The following is a 13178-nucleotide window of genomic DNA, read 5'->3' as shown; positions in this document are numbered from 1 at the left end:
TAATTTGGTCTTTGCTCAAATGTCTTACCAGAAAGAACTTCCCTGATCACCCTATAAAAATTGTTCCCCATGGGGTGCCTGGGTGGCTCAGTTGGTTAAGCATTTGACTTCGGCTCAGGTTATGATCTCATGGTTCATGAGATCAAGCCCCAGATCGGGCTCACTGCTGTCAGTGAGGAGCCTGCTTTGGATCCTCTGCCCCCCCACCCCCCATCCCTCCCCTGCTTGCACACTCTCTCTCTCTCAAAAATAAGTTAACATTAAAAAAAAAAATGTTCTCCACTACCACCCTATCACTCTTTAATTCCTCATTTAATTTTCATTCATAGCAAATATTGCCATCTGGCATCTTGCACATAAGTTTTGCAGTTAGTAATTGTTTTATTTATTGGTGTGTTTGCTTTAATAGTTGTGTGTTTATTAGACTCTATGTCTATTGTTTCTCTCCCCCACCAGAATGTAAGCTCCACAAGAGCAGGAATTTTATCTATTTTGTTCACTGCTTTCCCCTCAAGACCTGAACAGCACCCAACCATCGCTTGTTAAGCGAGTGAGTAAAGGAATAAATGAATAGAGAAAGTGAGATATGGATAGGCTATTAAAATTTTTTTAAGTTTATTTATTATGAGAGAGAGAAGAAGAGAGAGAGAGCATGAGTAGGGTAGGGGCAGAGAGGGAGGGAGAATTCCAAGCAGGCTCCACACTGACACAGTGCAGAGCCCAATGTGGAGCTCAAACTCACAAACTGTGAGACCATGACATGAGCCCAAATCAAGAGTCGAATGTTTAACCGACTGAACCACCCAGGCACCCCTGGATAGACCATTTAAAAAAAAAGGGGGAGGGTCCTGGGGTCCTCGGCACCGACAGCACTGACTGAGCCTGCTTGGGATTCTCTCCTCCCTCTCTCTCTGCCCCTCTCCCACTCATGTCTCTGTCAAAACAAATAAATAAACTTAAACACACACACACACACACACACACACACACACACACACACACGGTCCTCTGCTGTCATTTGACCCATCTGTACCCTCTTTGTTTCCAAGAAAACCTGTGAGTCTCCTAACTCCTAGAGACTGCCAGAAAAAAGAAGTCTGCAGGGAGAATGGCGTGGGGTTCACCCTAGCCACAGAGCAGTTCTGTACTTACGACTCACTTGACTTCCCTTTGCTACCACCGTCACCTGAGAGGTGTATATCTCCCTGGTTGGAGAGTGACCGCATCAGGTCACCATTCAGATCACTGAACTAACTCCCCTCACTCCATTCTAGGGCCATCATTAGCCTCTTGATTATGACTTGGCTTTGCAAGCAACCTCCCACAGTGAGAAAGAACAGGCTGGTCAGGCTGACCCAAATGCCCGCTTCACCAGGCGTTTATACATCTCATTATAAATTAATCATTTGGCATTCTGCTTTATCCCCTCCAGTCTCCTCTGAGTGAGTCAGCTTTCTGAGTCCCATTAACTTTGGGGCCCTGAGGAGATCAAGTTTCTGAACCTTCAAGGCCAGACCCTGGACAGCGGCTACGTCTACAATATGTGACTACCCTCTGAAGGCAGTCAGCAGTTGGCCTGCTGGTCTTTCCTGGGCTCTCCCAGCATTACTGCAAGCTTTGTTTAGCATTTTCCCACAGACCCAGCAATTCCACCTAGAGAAGTTTGTACTAAGGAGAGAATTGGCTAAGTATGTAAAGACATATGCAGAAAGGTGCTCATGATTGAAGTCGTCTGCCCTCTTCCTCAGCTAAAGGTGGTGGTGGTAATTTTGTATCGCATGCAGACACAGATACAGATGCTCTGTATCCCCAGAGTGTGGGTGGGTGCTAGAGCCCCCCAGGCCCTGCCTCATATAGCACCTGGGAGTGGGGGGTGGGGCGGCAAATTAGCTGATGGTGGTGCCTCTTACTATAGTTGTGAGGGGAAACAGAGTAGCAATGGTTTAAGTAATCGGTACCCAAAAACCCAGAAGTGAATGAAGCTTTGGTCGCATTTAGTGACCAAGGAATTAGGGAGCCACATTTATTGCTGGGGCCAGGAGTGGAGTCCTGATCCCAGAGCAATGGCTGGCCTGGGTGGGCTGAGTCCTGGACCAGGAGGTGGCCCAGTCGTCTGTTCTGGCGATTGCTCTGGGCATTGCGGGGGCAGGTTTGCAAGTTGACCTAGAAGTCAGCCAAAGTCAGATGGGCTCCAGTCTCCGGCCTCTCCTTGAGGCTTCCATCTGGAGCATGCAGCTTCTCCAGCCAACCAAAGGCCCCTTATACTCCCTTTCTCAGGGAGCCTCCCCCGACCCCCTCATTCTCCAGGGAGCCTTAGCCCCACAATCACTCCCCTCACCACTTGAGAGGAAGCAAGCTACTTTTAGTCTCCAGAGATGATTCATCCTCCCAAGGGTGACCAAGATGACCTCTCTCCCTGAAGCAGGAAATAACCCCCAAGTTAGCAAAAGCCTGGGAACAACTGATCCATCAGTCGGGGTCTGGCTCACTATGTTAAGGTTTATTCATACAGCATATTAAGGTTTATCATAAAGCCATTAAAGTGAAAATACAGATCTATACTAAAAGTGAAAAAAAGAATGTGACAAAACTGCCCATTCTTCTACTCTGGTCCCCATTTTACAAAACTATGGATGTGCAAGTATAAGCACACGTGCATGGAGAAATAACTGAATGATACTCATCAAAATGCTAACAATGGTTATCTTTGGGTGGTGAGATTTCTGGTAAGTCTTTTTTATTCTTCTCTGTATTGCTTGACATTTTACAATGAGCATGTTTATTTTATAATTAGGAAAAAAGGACTTTCAGTTTGAAAGAAAAAGCTTCCATTCAATTTGGCATACTATAATGTTCAAAATGCCGGAGCAGTGGCCGGTATGAGGTACCCTGGAAACACAGAGTTGAGAGTGGCATTCACCCTGCCCGGTGTGTGCAGGACCAACGTGCCCCGGTCAGATGACCTCTATGGTAGGTCTTCCTATTTCAAGAATCTATGGCTTGAAGACGCCAAACAGTATCTCTAGATCAAAACTATTTATAAGAATCATTTCCTTCATAATGAGTTGGAACTTCCACTAACTGCTTGTGTTTAGATGACATCATCTCTGAGATTTATGTGAAATGACTCCTTTTCCTTGATGTTATCAGGGCGCTTCAGCAGTTGAGTTCCTTATATTTCTTTGTGTTTAAATGATATCTGAAGAAGCTGTCATTTGTCAAGGTTTAATTGTCTCCGTTATTTTTTTTCTTGGTAAGTTTCCAGATCATTGCTGGGTAGATTTGATCCTGAGGCCAGCAAAGACATTGAGAGAACGGATCTGCCTCCAAGCTCCAGGTTCTAGTCCAGATCTTCCACTTTTTGGCTATATGACCTTGAGTTAGTCACCTCTCTCTGAGCCTTACCTTTTTTCACTTACATAAAAGGGGAGAAGGAAGGAGGTTAGACGAGATGATTTTAAAGATCCTGTCCATCTCTGCCTCTCTATGATGAGTTTTAACCCTGAGATTATAATAGAATATCTCATGGTTTTGGTCCCAAATATTCTTTTTTTGGAGGGGGGGCAGCAGGCAAAAGTTTATTAGAATATAAGATCAGAAAGGAAGAATAGTATGAAAGTTCTCTTTACAGAGAGGGGGCATTTGAAAGTGAATGCCCCCGGTCCCAAATATTCTTAAAGTTATCTCAGTATAGGGGCACCTGAGTGGCTCAGTCAGTTAAGTGTCCGACTTTGGCTCAGGTCATGATTTCACAGTTCATGAGTTCAAGCCCCACGTTGGGCTCTGTGCTGACAGCTCAAAACCTGGAGCCTGCTTTGGATTCTGTGTCTCTCTCTGCCCCTTCCCCGCTCACACTCTGTCTCTGTCTCTCAAAAATAAACGTTAAAAAACTGTTTTAAGTTATCTCAGTATAACTGGAAAATGTTATTGTTGAATAATACCTCAGAGTCTACCGCCTGAACTAGGCGGTACCTCCTGCACTACCCCCACTAGGTAGTCACCCAGTACCTACTAACACCTCAGAGACAAGAAGCCTCCCAAAGCAGCCCATTTCCCTTTAGCCAAAAAGAGCATTTAAAAGACGTTTCTTCACAGAAGTGAAATCTGTCACCCTGTAACTTCCACCCAGAGTTCCACACTCTGAGTCACTTTGCAAAGGGCATGGAAAAGGCACTACTCTCTTGTTCCCTTCAGTGCCCCCTGGGCAGCCTCAATGAAAGCGCTTCCAATTCCTGACACGGATTTTTTTTGTTGTTTTTTTTTGAAGACACTGCTCTTGGGGGAGGGAGTCTCCCCCTTCCTCTTTGAGACCTCAGAACCTGGAAAAGGGTGAGCACTTCTTTACTCAAAGCTGCAGTGATAAATGCGAACTATATAGAATAAGGAGTGTGGAAAGTCAAATATTGAATCCCTTTGCTTTGTTCTTTTGCCCTGAGTGTAAGTCTGAAGCCTCACTGCTCTGACCTATACCTTGTGGTTGTCCCGTCCTTTTCTAATATTAGCCTTTCTCCCCCTTCTCCTAGTCTCTCTTTCCTTTTCATAGCCCCTGTCCTCGGAGTCCCTGCATCACCCCACCCCATTTTTCTGAGTTACCAACACTCTCACCAGAAATCTCCAGGTCTAAGTCCCTTCTAGTGCTTGTAAATTACTCAGCCTCTGGCATCTCACTCTCCTCTCTCCACTTTCTGCCACTGGGTACAGAGGAGAGGTGGTTCTGAGACCCAACAATGAAAATAAAGGACATCTAGAATAAAGGGGACTTCCACTTCAGAATGCAGCTTGCTTTCCCCCAAAAATGTTAGACTAAAAAATGGATTACAAACTTGCAACTAGTGGATGAATACAACACGGAGAGCTAATAATGCACAGGATAGTGATTATGGTCAATACTGTATTATAGACTTCAAAGTTGCTAAGAGACTAGATCTTCAGGGTTTTCACCACAAAAAAGAAATAATAATTATGTTATGTGCATGCCTGATGGAGATGTTAGCTAAAACTACCATGGTAATCATATTGCAATATATAAATGTATCAAATCAATACCTTATATACCTAAAACTTACATAATGTTCATGTCCATTATATCTCAGTTTAAAAAGAACAAGATAAAGGGGTGCCTGGGTGACTCGGTTCATTGAATGTCTGGTTCTTGTTTTTTAGCTCAGGTCATGATCTTGCAGTTTGTGGGTTTGAGCCCCTCATCGGGCTCTGTGCTGAGAGTGAGGAGCCTGCTTGGGATTCTCTCTCTCTCCCTCTCTCTCTCTGGCCCTCCCCTAGTTGTGTTCTCTCTTTCTCTCAAAATAAACTTAAAAAAAAAAAAAGATTAAAAAGGATTAATTAATCCTTCAATGAGTCTATGTTAGTACTTCATGTTCCTTTTGTCAACATAATTTTAATCTTTCATTTTGTAGAGGAACAAAGGTCCCTCTGCTTTCCCAATCCTAGAGTTTCAATACAAGGTACTCTTCCATTTACTTCAGAAAATCATGCCTTCATGCTCCCTAACTCTTGGGTTTCTCTGCTGGATGAGAAGGTGGGAAATAGGAGGGACTTCAGAGACAGGCATTTCTATCAGTCAAGATTCAACTAGAGAAGAACAAGTAGGAGATATATATGAATATATTAAGACATTTATTGCAAAGAATTGGTTTATGTATTTCTGGGGGCTGACTAGATAAGCCTGAAATTATGGGGCAGACCTTCGAGAAAGGTGAGCTGGAACTCTCAAGTGACTTTCTTCTCCAGGCAAGCCTCAGCTACCCTCTTAAGACCTTTGAACTCTTTGAACCAACTGATTATCTAGGATAATGTCTCTTACATAAGTCAATTAAGAACTTTAATCTTATCTACAAATTACCTCCACACCACATTTAGATTAACATTTGGCTGAATAACCGGGGACTGTGATCTAGCCAAGTGGACATGTAAAAGAGACCCAATACATCCCTCAAAGACCTATCTTGGAACTTTGGAAGTGACTTGTTCTATATATGTGCTTATTTCCTTTTTCTATAAGGAAAGGAAGAATTGATAGAAAATGTGCCTGCATGTATCAAGTTTCTTTAAAAATGTTTACCTCCATGGGGCACCTGGGTGGCTCAGTCGGTTGGGTGTCCGACTTCAGCTCAGGTCACGATCTCGTGGTCCGTGAGTTCGAGCCCCACGTCGGGCTCTGGGCTGACGGCTCAGAGCCTGGAGCCTGCTTCTGATTCTGTGTCTCCCTCTCTCTCTGCCCCTCCCTCATTCATGCTCTATGTCTCTCTGTCTCAAAAATAAATAAACGTTAAAAAAAAAAAATTAAAAAAAAAAAATGTTTACCTCCTTTGCTTAGGCCACTCATAAGCCCCTCCTTTGCATGTTAATAAAGAGGCGTATGGAACCCAAAGTGGCTGGGTGTCAGTCTCAAATTCTAGTTCAATGGAATCATTGTGTTTCCCAGTGTAAGCATTCCTCTTTTTGGAACTAAGATTTCTAGACCAGTGGAGCCTAAGAGCACGAGGAAAGAAAGCAGGAATTTTTCTAGTGGATCATTAAGAATAATAGTGAGTGGAGGGACTCCCATTTCCACCCCTTGATTCCTGAACCATGAATCCTGTCTATGGGAGAAATAGCATTAGATATTGAACACTGGTTTAAAGAATATACAGCATTCTAAAGGACATTACCCCAGCCCCACAAGATATTGTCACCTAGCTGGTACTGTAACTGTGTCTTCAAAAGGCCATCCCACCATTCTATCAAGTCAGCTGATTCAGGATGATGGGGGAACGTGGTAAGACTAGTGAATTCCACAAGCATAGGCCCATTGCTACATTTCACTGGCAATAAAGTTAAGTCCCTTGATCAGAAGCAGTGCTGTATGGAATAATATGATGACAGATAAGGTATTCTGTAAGTGCACCTATGGTAGTTTTGGCAGAATCATTGTGTGTCGACAAGGCAAATCTATACCCAGACTAAGTGGCTATTCCAATAAGAACAAAGTGCCATGATGGAACAAAGTTTCCATGATGGAAATGGTCCAATGTAATCAATTTGCCACCAGGTAGCTAGCTGATCACCCCAGATGATCTCAGTGTTGGTCTCTGCTGCTGGCACATTGGGCACTCAGCAGTGGCTATAGCCAGGTCAGCACTGATGAGTGGAAGTCCATGTTGCTGAGCCCATAGCATGACCTCCATCTCTGCCACCATTCTCACTTTGTTCATGAACCCAGTAGGCAATGATAGGACTGAGGAAATAAGGTGACGGGTATCCATAAAATAGGGTGTCTTATCCACTTGATTAAATTTTCCCTCTGCTAAGGCTACCCTTTGGTGAACATTCACATGGAATACAAATACATTCACATCTTTTGCCCATTCAGAGAGGTCTATACACTTACCTCCTTCCCAGACCTCCTTGTCACTAACTTTCCAATAATGTTCCTTTCAAGTCCCTGACCATCCAGCCAAACCACTGACCACAGCCCATGAATTAGCATAGAATCTTGCCTATGTATGAGCATAAGAGTTCTGAGTTGAGTGAAAAGTAGTATATCTTGGATCACCAAAAACAGAGTCATGATGGCCCTTCAATCAATTCCTAGACTTGAGCCAGTTTGCAGACCTAGAACCTCTTGAATGAAGTAGAGACCAGGTTCCCTTGAGGAAGAACTCTACTAACATTGTTAATCTTTCTTTCAGTCTTCCCCAAAGGGACCGTGATCTACCAGCTAAACACCATAGGTCTCTATGAATCATAATATTGTGATTATTGCTTGGGCATAATCATCCATGATGGTAACCACACACAGCTTGTCTTTGGTGATTAAGTGATTATCACTTGGTACCTGCCGCTCCGAGATCCCATTATCCCCTTGCATGAGGGATATAAGTTTGGTGGTTGCAGTTCCTAGTGACCACAAGGAAGCTGAGGCCCCCTTCACAAACTTATTTTCACAGTCAGAGCAAAAGGTTTGTATTCCTGGCCCTGCTGATGTCGGTGAGCAGGTCTTACGTGATAAATTGACTTTAACATACCAGTCTCCCTAAGCTTTTGGCTACCTTCCTCTACAATATGCCAAAGCTGTTCTGGCATTTAACTTCATTTTGTGTAGGCCACCTTTAGATCCATGGTTTAGCCAACGAACCAAACTGTAGAGACCTTTTAACCCCTCAATCTAAAACACTGAATTCAGGGAGCGCCTGGGAGGTTCAGTCGGTTAAGTGTCCGACTTCAGCTCGGGTCATGATCTCGTGGTTTGTGGGCTCAAGCCCTGCGTCGGACTCTTATCAATCTGCTTATTGAGCATTTGCTACATGCAAACGCTGTGCTAAATGCTCTACACACACTATCTCATTTGCTGCTCATGGTAACTCCATGAGGTAGATATTTTTATTCCCATTGTACGTATGAAGGAACTGGAATTCAGATGGTCACAAAACTACTAAATGACAGGAACAGGATTCAGACCCTGGTCCAGCTCCCCCCTGTCCTTGTCCTTATGTAATCCAGCATGAACGGAATTAATCATGGAGCGAGACAATGGGAGAAAACATAGGATGAAGACAAATCATGAAACATTTTGTTTATGGATTCTTCAGTGCCATTATTTAACATAGAGGCTGGGGTGGGGGTGGGGGGAAGGAGGAAGAATGGGATTAGAATTATGTCACTTCCCATGGCCATCGGGAGGTAGTTGAGAGTTGGGTTAGGAGGCTATGGCCCTGATCCAGACTTGGAGTAAGAAACCCACTGCAAACCCTCAAGCTTTGCTACTCAAGCATGTGGTTTGTGGACCAGCCGACTCTGAGTCACCTAGAGCTTGTCAGAAATGCACACTCTGAGCCCTGCCCAGACCTACTGAATCATAGTCTACGTTTTAACCTGATACCCGGCCAATTCTAATGCACATTGAAATCTGTCCAGCGTTGCCATAAAGGACAGGAGCTCTGCCTGGGTGTCGCACTCCTCCTAGAGGTACACATCTTTTGAGGACGGTGGATCCCTTTGAGAATCAGAGGAAAGTCAAGGACCCTCACCCTGGAAAAAAGTGCTGATGCATACCAACAGTAGCTTACAACTTTAGGGGCATCACGGAGCCCTGAAGAGCATGAAGACCACTGCTTGTCTGTAGGGATCCTCAAATACTTTTTTTTTAATATTTATTTATTTTTTGGAGGGAGGGAGAGAGAGAGAGAGAGAGAGAGAGAGAAGGAGACAGGCAGACAGAGCGCAAGCGGGAGGGGAAAGAGAGAGAGACACAGAATCCAAAGCAGGCTCCAGGCTCCCGGAGCTGTCAACAAAGCCCAACGCAGGGCTCGAACTCACGAACCACCAGATCACGACCTGAACTGAAGTTGGACACTTAACCAACTGAGCCACCCAGGCGCCCCAGGATCCCCAAATCTTAATTCATTACTGATTTAGTTGGGGAGCAGTGGTGAGGAGTTTACAGTTAAAACCCATTTCAAATCTGAAGTCACGGATTGTCATTTTAGAGACCTCTTCAGAGCTGGGACCAGGCTTCCCACACTGCAGCCAGGGCCAGGACTCTGCTCCCCTCCTCCCCACCCTCCTGGCATTGTTCTCCAAATCCCCTGGTGGTCTGAGCAGATACCCTGGAGCAACGAAACAAGGCCCACCCTGGCTTCCTGGAGCTGGATGGGGCTGGCCTGCCTCCTTTCCTTTAGTCCCAGAAAAGCCAAAATTAGCCTCACTTTTGTTCCTTTTCTCAGGAGCCTCTACATTGTATCTCAGGAAAGGATTATTGTGCTCTGGGGACCCTATCTTATCATGGGGTGTGGGGGAGGTGATGAGTGAAAGGAAAACGGTCTTTGACAAATTGGTTCAATTTGGACAATCACATGGCTTTCCAGTAATTGCCCACCACTGCCTCAGTAAGGCTATTGTTTCAGCTCCCAAATATTTAGCTAAGTAGGAGGTGGGGAAGGTTGGGGAGCGGTCAGAGGTTTGAGAGCATGAGAATGTGGGGAAAGGACTTTGGTGAGGCTCTGGCATTATGTTGGGAATGGTGACACCCAGGAGGCTCTGGTCCCCGCACGTTGAGTTCCTTATCACTAACTGAGTTCTTTGGAGCTCAGGAAAGGTCACTTAGGGTCACTGCCTGAATGCAGAGGAGTGGGAGAGACCCCTTCTGAGGTAAGGGCTCTGGAGGCAGTAGCATTTGAGCCTAGTTTGGTTCAGCAATTACCTCCTTCTTGGCTGGATAGCCTGCCTTGCTGACTCCTCTGGAGCCAGATGAAAATACTCTTTCACCTCTCACAGCGAACACTGCTCAGAAAAACAAAACCATGCACGGTAAGCCAAGGAGCAAATGGGACTTGAGCTGTCAGAGCTAAAGGTTTCACACAGAGAATTCAAGGCATGACCAGGCATTTGTCCTTGTACGACTTTTCAAAAAATTCCTGGGTCTCCAGGGAGAGAGTTCCCACTGACCTCACTCAGGCTTGCTCAGCCTGACATCACAGGACATTCAGGAGATGAGGCCACAGCAACACATGAGAATGTGTGTTATTGATGGGGAGCACTTTTCCCCTGTGCTCCTGTGGTCATCTGTCTGATATGCCTGTGGGTGGAGGGGGGCAAAGGGAAGGGAGTGTCCAGTCACCGGCGACAGAAAAGAGCCATGAGGTCATCGGAGCCCAAGGCTTTCCTCACTGACCATTGGCAGCAATGGTTTCCTAGCTTGCATTCCCAGGGCTCACCTCCACTCTCACGGAGGGTTTTGATATTGGGATTCCTGCTTTAGACATACATTTTTCTTCCATCTGAAATTATGCTCCAATAGCCAGACAGGGGATATATTAATTGGCAAGAGATTTAAGATTTAACGTTGAGGGGGCGTCTGGGTGGCTCAGTTGGTTGAGTGACTGACTTCAGCTCAGGTCATGATCTCATGGTTCTTGCGTTCGAGGCCCGCACTCTCTCTCTCTGCCCTTCCCCTCCTCACACACTCTCTCTCTCAAAAATAAGTAAACGTTAAAAAAAGGTAAAAATACAAATAAATACTTTAAAAAAAAGATTTAATTTTGAGAACTGCATTGTGTTTCCAGCTTCTGATGCCAACTGTCTGATTCTACCTGGGATGCTGCCCTTGCCTCTAACAACTCCCTGCCGGGGCACGACTGTGTGGGCAGCCTTCCATCCACTTTGTCCACACCCTCCTCACAGGTCCCCTCCTTGTTGCATTCTCAGTAGGATTTGGGGTCCCTGCCCTCTTCCACTCCCAGACCCACTGCATCAGCAATACGTGAGAATCTATATGATAAACAGACCAACCTGATGATTCGGCTGTGCACAGAGTCTGGTAATCATCGAGTCAGCTGATCTCAAAGGACGGATTTAGCTCCAACATTTTAGGATCAAAATGTTCTGGGGGATGGCAGCCTCTGGGGAATAAGCGCACAGCCATTTGCACAGGTGGGTATTAATAACCATTAGGTGTCAGTCTTCTTATTTCAGTGATTCTCTGCCTTGGCTGCTTATTAGAATCACACGTGCGGTTTGTAAAAATTGCACATGACGTGATTTCGAAGCAGACAGTAGATGTGTGGGGTTTTGCCCTCTTCTCTAGGAAACAAAAAAGTGCCTGAGGATCCCTGGCCGTGGTTCCACCACAAGGGCACGTGGTGGCACGTGGTAATTAATCTCTTGGGGAATCTTCCTAATGAGGGTCAGTCACTTGGCACCACAGAGGACAGACAGCCTTCTGAACAAAATGGGGTGTGGGGCCCCAGGACTCACCCTGGTAACTTCCTTCAAAGAGTAGCCTCACTGGGGAAAGGGATACGCTCAGATCCTTAGACTCCAAGACGGTGACAGAAAAGCTGCGGGCACAGGGTGGGTCTCTGTGGGGAAGAGAGTGAAGATTCAGGTTTCGCCAGCTGGAGGGGCTGGAACCAGTCTGACTCAGCCTTGCTCAGCTAGCTGGTCTCCCAGGGAGGAGGCTGTGTAGGTGAACTGCTATTTTAGGAGACCAAGTCAGGGTACCCTTGGCCATGATTAGGAAAGGGGGAGGCTGCTGTCCCTTCTTCCAAGGGCCCCAGCTGGGCCTGAAAGGCTGTAGGGAGCAGGGGGCACGCACCAGCTGAGAACCGAGGGGATCGGTGTCCAACAGTGACACCATGAGGCAGCGAGAGATCACAGCAGAAGTAATGGTAACTGCTAACCTTTCTTAAGTGTTGTTTGCCCAGCATTGAATTCAGTGCCTTGCACTTATTCATTGATTTAATAACATTCAGTATCAGTTCTGGGAGGGAGTCACGACCACTTCTATTGCACGGAGAAGGAAACCGAGGCATGGAGGTTATACGGAGAACAGCTGCTAGGCTGTGAACCAGAGAGTCTGGCTCCAGAGCCCACCCCCTAACAACAGGCTGGCCCAGCTGCCTCTACAGCCACAGCCATCATTTACTGAGTGCTCACTGTGTGCTCTTGTGTGCTCCGTGCTCCCTTAGTCTTCACTGCCATCTTATGAAGTAAGGACTGTTTTTATTCCCATTTCGCAGATGGGGAAAGTGGGGCATGGGGAAGATAGATAAGTAGTGGACCGTTCATCATCCGTCCTCTCTTCTCTGGGAATGGAGGCTGGAAGAATGCCACCTAACCCCATCGCAGCACCTTCACTTTTTGGACTATCTAAGCCTTTCGGGTTCTCAGCGAACTGAAGCAAGAGTTGGAGATCTTTACGAGGGGATGCTGAGCTTCCTGAAGTAAACCATGGGCAGTCTTTAGTGAGAGACTGGAGAAACAAAGTGGGTGTGACAATATCTCTACCTTGGATTTGTGAGAGCAGGCCATACCAATAACCAGGGGGGGCGGGGGGGTACTGTTCCAGATACACTGAATCAGAATATATAAAGGGTGGAGCCAGGAAACCTGAATTAAAACAACGAAAACAAACCACAGGTGATTCTAGGGCACAGCCAGCGTTAAGAATTACTCCCTTTATTTCACAGTGATGTTTTACAGCCCCCAGTGAGCAGGCAGCAGTGATTCCAGGAACTGTGGCTAGCTTTCACATCATCTCGCTTAGAAAGAAGCTGCCTGGGGTGCCTGCGTGGCTCAGTCAGTTAAGTGTCCAACTTCGGCTCAGGTCATGATCTCACAGTTTGTGAGTTCGAGCCCCACATCACGTCAGGCTCTGTGCTGACAGCTGAGAGCCTGGAGTC

Source organism: Panthera uncia, chromosome C2, assembly GCF_023721935.1.
Source record: "Panthera uncia isolate 11264 chromosome C2, Puncia_PCG_1.0, whole genome shotgun sequence".
Lineage (NCBI taxonomy): Eukaryota > Metazoa > Chordata > Mammalia > Carnivora > Felidae > Panthera > Panthera uncia.
Note: the sequence above shows the minus strand (reverse complement) of the source record.